The sequence below is a fragment of the Manduca sexta genome, chromosome 2 (genome assembly GCF_014839805.1).
Source record: "Manduca sexta isolate Smith_Timp_Sample1 chromosome 2, JHU_Msex_v1.0, whole genome shotgun sequence".
Classification (NCBI taxonomy): Eukaryota; Metazoa; Arthropoda; class Insecta; order Lepidoptera; family Sphingidae; genus Manduca; species Manduca sexta.
This window is the reverse complement of record NC_051116.1, coordinates 4542555-4557031: the sequence shown is the minus strand read 5'-3', so window position 1 is coordinate 4557031 and position 14477 is coordinate 4542555. Positions and strand designations below refer to the sequence as shown.

The window sequence follows — 14477 nt, the reverse complement described above, 5'->3', positions numbered from 1 at the left end:
GTTAGACCTTCTCATGATGAAGGGAAAATTTAACTTTTATTTACATAGCAATAAAGGTTATTGCACTACGATATTAATCTCCTTATGCTTGTAAAAAATCGGAGATTAACCTGCGCCAGCGCTGAATGACTCTTGTAGTGTGTGTACTTCCTACTAATATTATAAATGCGAAAGTTTGTGAGGATGGATGTATGTATGTATGTTTATTTGTTCCTCTTTCACGAAGAAATTATTGAATGGATTTGGATAAAACTTTACAGTAATATTGGTCAGAATAACACATAGGCTACAATTTATAATGATTTGTGTAATTTGGTCATAATATAGTGGTACATATCAAGTGATTCGGAAAAAAATCGGAAGAAGTCTGACAGCTAATTTTGGGTTCTCACGAATGATCATAGGTAAGAATTAAGAGACAACATATTAATTTATAACCTTTTTAAAAATTTTAAGTCGATATTGCACTACAAATGTTTTAAAAACAATCTAATTAACAAAAATAGTCAAACTACAAAATATACATAACAAATAATAGTCAACTACAAAATATACTAAGAAATCAATCTAAACATAACTCAACCCATAATTTATATAACTTGTAACACACTTTGAATTAATTTCGTTAGATACTTGATCACAAGTAAGAGAAGTAATTAATTTTACTAGACATTATAACTTTCGACTTAAAACCTAAATGTTTAACGACAAATACTGTAAAGAGATGGTATAATCCAATGGTTGTGCTAATTAAAGCTTCTTTGAGGCTAATTACTGGCTTGTGGTCGCTTTTTGCTTCAGACTTAAGTCAGTTTTATTTTGTTACGGCGAAATATTTGCGTCTTCATTAAGTCTTTGGGTAAAGATATGTCTTGGATGAAGTAATTAACTTATTTCAATTAAGAACAGAAATTGTTTAATTAAATTAATTAAGTATAATACTAAATATTACTGTCTCGATGAGAAGCCTGTGGAGACACCGGGAAGATCCTGCGCTTCTGGAAGGAGGTAGGCTGGCTTGCTTTGTAGCTGGCATGCACGTACGTACAATGGCCCGACTACTTTATAAGCTAAGTGTGGAAAAAGGAGCCCATAATCATAGCAGTACTAAATATTACTGTCTCAATGGTGTAGTTGTATTACAGTACGATTGTAGTGGTGAGTCTTGAGCTCGAACCTCGGTTCGGGCAAAATGGTATTGGGTTTTGTGGTTAGTATCAGTCTGAAGTCTGGAATTTGTGCCCGATATGGCGATAGGCACACCTCTTATCACATAATGGGATGGTGTACGCACGGCGGAAAGTGAGAACACCAGTTGCGCCGCTGCCTACCCCTTCGGGGATGGAAGGTATAAATCTGTATGTGAACTAAACTTTACGAAAAAAAACAAATGAAATACGTAAGAGTAAAGTATGAAGTACAGATGTTAGTTATTGAAGAAAAGTAATAAAATATAATAATAATATTTGAATCAATGATACAGTCAATTTGTTTGGGAAACTTAAACGAAGAAATATTAGAGGAGTATTGACTCTTCTAATATTTTTGGATGATATAATGATGATCATGAAAGTTCTAAAAACAACGTTGAACGGTTATCAATATTTGAAAATGGAATTTAATTAAGACCAATAAAAAAATTACGAAATATAACAAGAGTCCAGAGAATTCACTATCAAATGCAATTCGGCGCGAATTAAATGTTAAATAAGTACATGTGGAGACTAGTAAACAAACGACACTGAAGCTATTTCTCAAAAGATATCTGTTTTAGATGTCTGTGGGTTTGACTTAGAAAGATAAAAGGTTAAATGTTTTTTTAACTTAAAGATATGACCATTTTTTTGGCGATTTATCCTAATACTTCGTCCTAATCCCGTCTGAATTTTGGATGATAGAACATTTTGCAGCTCTGTTAACTTAACAGTAGTAAATAAGCAGAATAGAAAAAATGCTTCCAAAAAGTAGATATTATTGGGCATTGTAAATACATTTCTGTATGTATTCAATTTACTAGTGCCTCCATCGGACCGAAAATGTACAGGTATATACCCATAATACGAATATTTATACCAAAAATAACGGTTCAGGGCGACCCAGAACCGGTCCCTATGGCGCTCAATGGGGGAGGCCTATGTCCAGCAGTGGACGATTCCCGGCTGAATGATGATGATACCAAAATGAACTTAATAAGAATATATAATACCAACAATCTTCCAACGAAATATTATGCCTAGGTAGTGAAAAACGTAATATTTTTATTACTTACACACACTCACGCCTTTTTCTCCTGAAAGGGTAGGCAGAAGCGCAACTGGTGCACACAGCGCCGTGTGTATTTCGTTTCATAATGTAGGGGCGGAGCCCGTGCTCCGGTTGATACTGATTATAAAACTCAATATCACTTTGCCCAACCCGGGTATCAAACCCGCCACCTCACCACTGTAGTCGTGATATAACAACGCCATCGAGTCAGTCAATTACCTACAATAAAGAAACAAGTCTAAACACCTACAGAACCCATTACAAATATCCTCGCGTATCTACTTAAACGGGCAAAAAAATCACAATTTTCTTCAGCAAATTTCAACTCGTTTGATATTCCACCCATTCGAATCTGTCCCGTTTGTCTTTTGCAAAGAAAATATTTGATTTCTCTTTGCATTTTATGCTAATACTAAGTGTGACTTTAAATCGGCTTATGCCATTTCTTGATCCATTGTTTTCTGAGTTGTTGGCGCTGGCTTTTCGTGAATTCTTATTGTTTGTAGGTGACCCTTATTAAAAATATTTATGTTTGTGAACACATTTTTATTGTGAAGGTCAACGGCTGTTAACAATGTTCTTTGAGTTCTTAAAGTTATCATTGAATACTTTAAATCGTATTCAATTTTTTAAAATGTCAATTATAAATTATAATAATAAACCGATTATGTTTTTCACTAATAGGAAGATTACTCGTGAGTGCTTTAGGCTTTTATCCCGGTAAACATTTCCACGCAGGCGGAGCGGCGGACAAAAGTTAGTGAGGTAGAAATACGCCACAAAGCAATATTCTATATATTAAATTTTAACTGTTAATTAGAGCTAACCTAGTCACCTAACCTATGTCGTGTGAAATTGTTGGCAAATTTACACTTCTAAAGTAGTTTAATCTGTATATTTCTAATTGATCGCAATAATAATCTTAGTAAAGTAATAATATAATGTAATATCCAGCCCTGTATTATATACTGTCCCACTGCTGGGCATGGGCCTCCTCTGCTACTGAGACGGATTAGGCCTTAGTCCACCACGCTTGCCTAGTGCGGATTGGTAGACTTCACACACCCTCAAAATTCCGATAAAAAACTTCTCAGGTATGCAGGTTTCCTAACGATGTTTTCCTTCACCGTTAAAGCAAGCGATAATTCACAAAAAATACACACATAATTTTTAGAAAAGTCAGAGGTGTGTGCCCTTGGGATTTGAACCTGCGGACATACGTCTCGGCAGTCCGTTCCACAACAAACTATGCTATCGCTGCTCTTCTAAAAGTAAAATCATTATCTCTCTATAGCTATAAGAAAGATGTACAATTTGTATCATTAAAATATAAAACAATTTAGTTCTCATCTCTGTTACGTAACATCTCAGCAAGTTTGAGAGGAAATGACACACTAAGTTAATAACTCAGAGCAGTTAATTTGTTTTAATTAAAAATAATTAAAACTTGATTACTCGCGCTTCAGGTTCCCGTCATGCCACTAATGTGATTTGTTATTGGTTAGTGTTTCACTTCGATTCTTCAATTCTATGATATAACATCAGTATTAATTTATTTATTTATTGATTCGGATTAACAGTAGTTGATGCATAGTAACAATATAAGCATAAAAAGACGCAACATTATGTAAATTCTGTGCTCTTCAAGTAGGCAACCACAGCTTACAGAACTTACAGTACTTTCTTTATTCATAAACAGTACTTTGCGGACTTTGCACTTGAACACATAGTGTCGGCTATTTTATTTATTGTTGTATGCGAGCGCGAGCGCGGCAAAGTGACTCATTCCACCTAATGGTAAGTAGAGTGGGGTCCAATAGAATGTCGACTGACGAGAGATGATTACCCCTCAGCAGTTGCCACAATTATGCCGGCCTGTTGGAACCAAATATACACAGGCTGTTCCCGGAATGCGACATACGTGTATCACTATGGCGGGATTTAACACCTTGTGCACAGTGGTCGCTATCTGGACGGATATAAAATATATCCTACTCCATCTATAACAATATACAATACTAGCTTTGGCTCGCAGCTTCGCCCGTGTGAAGGAGTTTTCCCGTATAAAAGTCACGCTAAATAATATCTAGGAATAGAAAGTGACTTATAACCTTCCCAGGGTCTTTAACCATACCAAATTTCATAAAAATCCATAACGTAAATTTTGAGAAAATCGATAACATACAGACAGACAGAAAAGGGGACTTTGTTTTATAATATCTAACAAGATATTATAAAACAAAGTCTAGTCATGTATAGATAACAAGAATTCCTATTTCGAACCTTATAAACCATGTACTTTCGAAGAACTAAAACCAATATACATCAAACAACTTTGGAAACGTACATTCGATAACTGCATCCACAGTCAAAATACGTGAAGACGAATGCAAACTCCAATCAGAAACAAACAATAAGTAGACAATCGAAACTTCGCCAAGAGATTTATCGAATCGAATGGTAGGATTCTCGAGTGTTCGCTGTACGTCGGGAACATTTAAGAGCTGTTGAGCGATTGCTAAGTCAACCACTCAAATTCACTTCGTTATGGCTTCGAAATTGAAACCGGTAATTGATTTTTAATAGCAACAACTCTCTCACTATTTTACAATGTTTGTTTGATCTTGCAGGTTGCTGTTACTTCATAATTATAATGAAATATAAAGGCATAATACAATAAGGTCATGTTCATTGCTTCTATAATTTTGCCTTGTTGGAATTGGTTGGTTACTTTAACTATAAACTCAGAATCCTTCGATAAAAGGTTATTGGATTAACAATTGTCTAAATATTGGACGAAGCTTTGCTTGAAAATTCTTAAAGTCTGTCAGTCAATGATAATCCATTATATTATGATTTCTCCGTGTGCAAATCTGTTCAGCACTTTGAACTAACATTTTGACATACTTTTACAGTACAATACTAATCAAAAGTTATAATCCACACACATCACGCATTTATCTCCGAAGGGGTATGCAGAAGCGCAACCAGGGCATCCACTTTTAGCCAAGTATGTTCCGTCCCATAATGTAATAGGGAGCGAGCCTATCACCATATCGGGCACAAATTCCAGACTCCGGGCTGAAACTGAGCAGAAAAACCCAAATATCACTTTGCACGACCCGGGATTCCAACCCAGGACCCTAGAGCGCTGCTAGGTAAGCAGAACAACTTCGCCACCAAGTCAGTCGAAGGCAGAAGTTGTAGTAAAACACACCTTTAATCCATAAATAGCAATTCCTATTCATAGAATAAATATCACTGAGCAAATGACTCATGAGTTCCAATTCACACAAAACAGATGCACTGAGGTAGTCTAGGTGTCGCAATACGCTGGACTGAGATGGTAAAGGTCGGTACGGGCGTGGCTTTGAATCCTGTGTAGGGTCTCTATAATTTGTTGGTATGAGGAAACTTAGATTTCTGGGTGTCTATGATTTTGGCAGAAATATTAGATTTTAAGTCGATATTATTTTGAGGTTCTGGCGATTGGCATAATAGGCAAGTTTATCTTTTTTTTGTATGATTCATAAAATTCTGTTTTATTTAAATTTAAATGTGAATAACTGCAAAAACTTTTGTATAGTTGTAAAATTCAATCAGAGATCTTGAAAACGGAAAAATGATGACAATGTTGTTTTCTCTCCGAAGTCTACTGCGTACTGGACCAACAAAGACTATGACCTAAGCCCTAAATATCATGAATCACTTATCGGCGGTATGACAGAAAAGTATTATGTTAGGCAGTTCATAATAATGGCTATAATATGTAAAAAAATATTTATATTCATTATATTTCTATTAATAGTCTTCACAAACGATTACTGGGAATAACACATAAACTTTACTAACTTCACTCTTGAATCAATATTCCAAATCTCAAGGCTACAAGTAAAGCATTTATAATTAGAAAGCCCCTGTTTCACGAGGTCTGAATATACGGTATACGCTAAACATCGAATAAATATAAAGCGACTAAATACAAAAGTCAAGCTCCCAAATAATTGGTAATCAAAAGACTGTATTTAGAGTTAACCGTCTTATAGTTACTTATGTGATTTCTTATATTTATACGAATATCTAAACATTAAAATAAAATTATTTTTCCGGATTTTATGGCGGATTTTTATATTATAATTGTCTCCCCACGTTTCGAAGGCTGCAGCCTTCATGGTCACGGTGTACCCATTAAAATAATTTCATTTCAATTATATTAAACTTCTTTGACTCAATTTTGAATTTTATCCTACTATCCCACAATCCGTGGCCACTGCGATTGCGTGCTGATCTCGCCTGAACTTTAGATGTTGCAATTGAAGAAGCCAAACCCTTTGCCTGCGCAAATGTCGAGCAATTGCGAAATCTAGGTTAGGTGTGTCGCGTTGCATCAGTAGCATCTATGGTCAGTCTAGATTCTAGACTAACTGGGTAACATACAATGAATACAAAGCAAATGTCGAATACAATACGAAAGTTTCTACAGTTGTTCAGATGTTTGTAAGACTTGTATCAACTATTGAATAGATTAGGAAGAGGGTCTCAAAACGAAGTTACGTAATGGTAAGTAATGCACGAATACGTACAATTTTGATGATATTTAGAATTTAGATACCATATATAAAGAGCTCAATTGTTCTGTATGAAAGATTTTATTATTAAAGTATTACTTGCGGCTTTGTCCACGTGAACAAATATAGTTAATAGCATTTTATGGCGGCCCGTATACCATGCTAGCGCCATCTATTTAAGGAAACCATATCAAAATTCCTATTATTTCCATGGGAATAAAGTTGCCAATATATTAAGCCAGACATGAGCTATCCGTGCATTAAATATCATGCAAACCGGTTTAGCTGTTTCTGAGTTTACTTCTAACAAAAATCTAAACATCCAAACATTTTCGGAAAATTTGGCATTTATTAGTAAGAATTAAGATAATTATGTTTACACACTAGCTGTTGGACGCTTTCAACGGGTCAACTTGCCTGGAAATCTTTAAGCAAGGCATTTGCCCAGAAGTAGACTTCATATAGCTGATGATGGTTACTAGTAATTTATATAACGTCTAGGTTTGAAATAAGACAGCCATGCAAGGATAGCATTATTATAATATAAATACATTATTGAATTTGATTTGAAAATAGCAACATCAGAGTTTCTTGCCAGTTCTTCTCTATTACTAACTGCTTTCTGAACTTGTGGTAAAGCTAATATAAAAGGAATCTAATAATGCACATTTTGCAGGTACAAATATTTTATTTCACTTCATTTCATTTCAAGGTAAAACCAGCCAATCCCTATAATAGATTAGTATATTTTTTTATTGATTACATCTAAAGATTCAAGTAGGTACCGACGAACAGAAGCTACGGAATTAAGATTCACATAGCTAGTCTTCTTCTTGGCGTTGTGCCGGACTAATTGCCAGAGTCCGTGTTACTACTGCAATGCTTCCATTTCACCCGGTCTTCTGCATCCTGCTCAGTGAGACCAGTAACTCTCATTATCAAATATTCACATAGCCGGAACCGCAGGCAAACCTAGTTTTATAATCTAACCGTTCTCTAAACAAAAGAATGGCCCTGAGGTAGCGCGTTCAGTTACTTCCCACCGCCTCGCAGATCTCCGATATGTCTAAATATTCCTTTTACTTTTGCGAAATCGTTACGCTGACCATTAGGCATTTGCTTTGATTTTGGTGTTTGATATATTTTGTCAATTGGCTAGAAATCAGTTTTGTATGTACACGACAAAGTGACTCCACTGGACCTGATAGTAAGCGACGTGGTGTCCAGACAGCCGACTTAGGAGAAATGATTATCCCTCGTCAGTCGACACAATTGCCGGCCTGTTTGAAACCTAATGCGAGAATGAATCCCTCCTAGCCGAACTTCGGGCACGGCGGCCAATCTCAACTGAGACCACCCAGGTACGTAAGAGAAATTATAGTGCACAAGTGTGTGTTCAACACACAATTGTTCTCTCTGTTCCTTCACTTTTATAGTCCGGTGAGACAATCCGACATGACCAAATAGAGATCAGACGCAGAAGCTTATATCAGGAGTTTATTGCTGCATGCGCCAGATATCTTTCCCAATACCCGTTTCACATAAACACCAATGCAACGATAAGTCAAACAATTGATCGCCATATCATATGCATGAGTAACAGTCGAATCAAATATGATATTCAGTTCAGTCGGAAAATTCATTACATCGGCCGAACTGGGCGCGATAAAAGGCCCGTCATAGAAATTCACGAAGTAAATGAACTATTTTTGCGATATGAGCATCCAGTTAAACGTGATCCCCAACACCTTTATCCTTCGCATGGACGCGGTACGTGGTATTAAAGTCGGCAGGTCAGCGTTATTTTGGCACCGCTTGCATGGTTTCAAGTGTTTCCCGTTCGATTTCCGATAGAAATTCTATAGTGTGGTTTGGTAGGAATTCGGCTGTTTCCGCTTCGGTTGATTGTTTATTTTGAGACTTGAATTTGTTGTCGTAAGGTTTGTTAATAAAGTTTATTATTGCGTGTTGTCTATTTTATGTCGTACAATCGTATATCTTCTATATTTCACGATTACAACATCGCGCTTTTATCCCTGATGTGGTAAGCAGAGAAGAAACCAGGGCAAGCTCTTTTTGCCGACTGTGTTCTGTCTCATAATATCAAGGCCAGAATATATCCAATATCACTGCCTAATCCGGATTTGAACCTAGGACTCCAGAGCGGTGTCGTACCACGCACGCAACAACTACGCTACCGAGAGTGATGGAGCTTTTGTACTCATTTTATACACAAATATTTTTTTATCAAAACGTTTCCAAAGCTATGAAATCTAGAAACGTAAATCGACACGTTTCAAATTATTTCCGTAGTCTCAATGGTTTTAGACCCATTGTTCAAATGAACGGTGCTTTTAAATTAAAAAATCAGTTGTCATTGTGCTGCGCTCAGATGTCAGACTTTCATTAAGATTTTTTGTTACTTTTTTATGTGAATTTTTAGGTTATTGTACATGAATATACGACTTCTTAACAAGATATTTTTGGTGGTTGATATTTTATATCTTATTTATAAATAATAAAAAGTAACAAGTAAAAAAAAAATCAATTATTTATATAATTACACTTTTCAGAATTAATAGGTGATATTACAGATTTACGCTCTGGGTAATTTTTTAAATAAAGCATACTTTATACGCTACGGAACCGCCCGATGCATGGACGATCGGCTCTTTTTTAATGTCACGGTATTCAGATACATTGTAGTTGTAATTTTTATTCCCATTATTCTATTACCAAGTATTTAGAGTAGATATATGTGTAAGACAGGGTAAAATGGCGCATATTCTAGGAGGCCTATGTCCAGCAGTGGACAAAGATATAGGCTGATGATGATGATGTGTACGAAATTTATAGATATAACAGTCATCATTGTGTCAATGCTTGCTTAAAATATTATTGAAAAAATGATAGCTGTATAATAAAACAAAACAGTGTGTTGGCAGCGGTGGGATTCGAACCCACGCCTCCGAAGAGACTGGTGCCTTAAACCAGCGCCTTAGACCGCTCGGCCACGCTACCATATGCTCTCTTTAACATAACATACAAATAACTATGTGACAAGATTTGGAAACAACTGACAATTTAGTATTAGTAGTATGTTTCCGCTAACAAACAGCGCGTCATCCAATAGCGTCACGTAATTGCAATAAGCAGACATCATTTTTGCTGGATATATTTTATATCCGCCCGGATAGCGACCATACACAAGGTGCTAAAACCCGCCATAGTAGCCCACGTGAGTGTCGCGTTCCGGGATCAGCCTGTGTACCAGGTTCCAACAGGCCGGCATAATTATGTCAACTGCTGAGGAGTCTATCTCTGATCACTCAACATTCACTTACAATCAGATACAGTAGGGTCATTTTTCCGCGCACGAATTAGAAAAAAATACTGGCTACAATGTTCTAAAAACTAGAACAATAGTGTATGCACACTGCTGTTTATCGGAAGATTTGTATGTGTATTTGATCATGTGCCTCTGAATCTATTGGACTCTTACCACCAAATGCAGTATCGCTTTGTCGCGCTGGTATCAAAAAATATCAGCGGCGTAATAAAATTCTGACGCGTTATTTATAGATGAATTTGATGCGTCCAACCGCACACTAACGACGACATCTTAATTCAATTGTGGATGCGTTGCTGGTAATGACTCTGTCATGGTACCACGCGGTATGGCACAAAGAAAGTATATTTAGTAACAAATGGTCGAAATTCGGCCATCGAATATACATACTTTATATTTTTCTCAACTCTATACGGACTTTATTCATGCCAAATCACGCAACACTTCCACACCGCACTGGTGGTAGGTCTCTCATATGTGAGGACTGCCTGGGTAGGTATCACCGCAATGTCTATTTCTGCCGCTAAATAGTGTGTAGTCACTGTTGTGTTCCGGTTTGAAGGACATTGTAGGCAATGTAACTACTGGACATAATGAGACCTAACATCTCATGTCTCAGGATGGCGAGCGCAGTGGAATACCAAACAATATTTTGTAATTCAAATGTTAGATGGTGTTTCTTCTATTTATAGGCGATCGTATTGCTTACCATCAGGCGAACAGCAAGCTCGACCGTCATTCAAAGCAATAAATTCTATTTGGATTCCGACTAGCCATTAGATCCACTGTAGTGTAATTATTGTCAGTAATGTGTTTAGTGTATCTTTATAAATAAATAAAAAAAAAATGAAAAAAATGATTCATATTCCTTTTTCTCATATTGATCTACAACTTCAATCACTTATGTAATTATTGATCAGTATATTATAGACAGTCTTGAACTACAACTAGACCTACCCAAGCGGACTCTCACATATGATAGACCTACCACCAGCAAATCTAAAAAACTTTTGCAACCCTGTACCTTATAGTAAAATGACCACATGGCTACCGCATCAAATAGGTAATAACTTATATAATTGGATCAGTGGCGAGGGCGTCCCATGTTTTTGTAAGCATTTTGTCGGCACAAGACTGGTCAGGACACTAGATGATAAAATAAGTCAATATTAATCATATTAGCGGCGATAGCCTTGTTGATTGTGGAACAGACTGCCAAGACGAATGTCCGCAGGTTCAAATACCAAGGACACATACCTCTGACTTTTCTAAAATAATGTGTGTATTCTTTGTGAATTATGGTTCGCTTTAACGGTGAAGGAAAACATCGTGAGGAAACCTGCATATCTGAGAAGTTCTCTATAGGAATTTCGAAGGTGTGTGAAGTCTACCAATCCGCACTAGGCCAGCGTGGTGGACTAAGGCCTAATCCCTCTCAGTAGTAGAGGAGGCCCATGCCCAACAGTCGGACAGTATATAATACAGGGCTGATATTATTATGCACTTAAACTCACATAAAACAATTTACCAACCTTTCACTACTCGTGTACCAATAACCCTAACAAATAAAACTAATTAAATAAAGTAAAATCTTCAGGGAAATTCGTTTATGGCATCGACGTCGTATAAATCAGTCTAACTGGCCAGTCGCCAGGGGTTGCCAACTTTTGTCGGTTAACCCTTCACGGAGCTTAGTTCGACTGTGAAGTGCTAAGCGACAGATTAAGTAGATTGATAGTTTTTAAAGTAGATTATTGTTTATAATATTCATATTTAAGCTAGGAATTTGTGTCGGCATATGTAACTAATTAAAATGATAAGACTAGTGAACATTTTAACAAATGTACACTACTATTATAAAGCTGAAAAGTTTTTTGCTTGTTTTTTTAACCCGCTTATCTCAGAAACTACTAAATCGACTTTGATTTTTTTCACTAATAGGAAGCTATATTACTCCTGAATACTAAAGGCTTTTATTTCGGAAAAATCTTTTTTCCGGAATAAAAAGTATTCTTTTTTTGTAATCGAAGATTAATGTTAGAAATTTCGTAAATAAGGATGAATAAAATATTATATTTGTCGCGACACAGGAATTGAATCTGCAGCGTTTAGTTTCACATCCGACTAATCAATGCGTCGAACAATATAAAAATGTCACAAGTAGCGTGAGAAATACAACCATAATTCAATAGTCTTACAGTGCTTTCGTTTCGAAAACAAACAAAAATCCTCAAATCTATTGGCAATACTAGACTACACTTAACCCGTAAAATAATTCATTATTGGCGGACCGTCCTATCTCGGAGAGGGTTAATCTAACGCAGGGACAGTTGGCGGACATTCAAGTTTTTTTTTTTCAAATTTTGGCACTGGCACAAAATAAAAGAATGCACGTTAATTGCTGCGACCCGAATCGGTGTAATGCCTTTGCATCGCTGTGTTAATTAAAAAACCGAAGGATTAATTTAAAAATGGAATGAATAAGAAATTGGGGTTCAGAAATTTGCTGTTTTAAATAAATCATAAGAGGAATTATAAACACCACTAGGTTTTAATTAGTATAAATAAAAAATTAGACCTCACTTCACTGACCATCAGGTGCCGTGGTCACTTCGTCGTGTAGAAAAAAAAAACAAAAAATCTACCCAAAATGTTGACGACACAGACCCGAAATATCCTCATATTAATAATACAAGCTCACACATAACGGAAATCTTTACAGTTTCCAAGGCTTTTTTCTTTACTGCCGACCGTTGATTTCTCGTGGGAGACCAGTGAAACTACGATTTGACCGCAATACCCGTTAAATTCTTGATAACTGCGAAAAAATCGCCGTGATTTTTTGTTATACGTAGACTTAAGTTATTGTTGGCCTTGTTGCTTTATAAATTGCTTTATTCATCACGTAGGCCGACATAGTTGCACTTATGATAAGTCAAGGTACATGAGAATATTTAATTATTACTTAAATAAAATCGCTTAGGCTTGCTTGCTTTCATTGGCATTATTTGATTATTTTTGAATGATTGATTTGATACCAGCTTTTACTGAAAAAAGCAGCGATAGCCTAGTGGGTTGTGGAACGGACTGCCGAGACGAATTTCCGCAGGTTCAAATCCCAAAGGCACACACCTCTGACTTTTCTAAAATAAATATGTGTGTATTCTTTGTGAATTATCGATTGCCTTAATGATGAAAGAATACATCGTGAGGAAACCTGCGTACCTGAGAAGTTCTGTATAGGAATTTCGAAGATATGTGAAGTCTACCAATCCGCACTAGGCCAGCGTGGTGGACTAAGGCCTAATCCCTCGCAATAGTAGACGAGGCCCGTGCACAACAGTGGAACAGTATACAATATATTATTATATTATTATTTGTTGTTCAGCCTGCGTGAAAAAAGTTTTTTTGGTATAAATATCCCGCTTTATAATTGCCGAGTTGTTTACTGGTCTAAGCATTTATTTGTTTAAAAAAAGATGTATGGATAGAAGCCTCTATTTCTTCATTTTATGTCATACTCTTCCCCATGACCATGAAGGCTGCAGTCTTCGAAACGTCGGGTGAAATTATAGTAAAAAAACCGCGATATAATTTGAAATATATTTTTATTTCAATGTCTTACATTCATACAATATAAGAAATTATCATTACTTACTATCTAGATCAAATTTTACATTCATAAGATACGGGATAGGCTATCCCTATTACATGAGTATAAAAACATCTGGCAAAAATAGTACTTAGAAATCTTTTACATATTGACGTTAATAGATTTTATTCATCTAAATTAAGTAACCATTTTGAAGTTTATTTTAATGAAGAAAAAACGATTGTTAATAAGGGCACTAAAGGTTTTCATTTTTTTTATATATAAGTACGGCAAAATGATCCTTCTCCACCTGATGGTAAGAGAAGTGGATTCCAATAGAATGTCGATCGACGAGAGTTGATTATCCCTTGACAAAAAACTAAACGCGATTTGAGATTTTACATTTATTCACCTACTATTTCAACTGACAATACATAATATGCTAATTGCTGAAAATTAGAAAAATGCTTTATTCTGTGATATATTGTGGCAACACAGATTTGACGTTATCAACGTTGTTTTCCCGCTCTTTCCCCATCAAACGTTAAGTTGACATAACCGTGTTTTTCTTGGTTCAGATAATGGTTTGGTTCTCCAAGTAATGGCAGTAATCTTAACCAAAACCCTCGATAAATACTTATAATATTCTATGTTAGTAAACATAGTATTTGCCTACCACTGTAAACGAAAAAAACGTAACAAT

At 36.0% G+C, this 14477-nt stretch overlaps 1 non-coding gene across 1 annotated transcript; it reads right to left on the bottom strand.

Annotated features, from left to right (window-relative positions):
- Positions 1 to 9772: 9772 nt before the first annotated feature.
- Positions 9773 to 9854, bottom strand: Trnal-aag. The gene has a single exon. It is a non-coding gene; the product is annotated as a tRNA-Leu (tRNA).
- Between the last annotated feature and the right edge of the window lie 4623 nt (positions 9855 to 14477).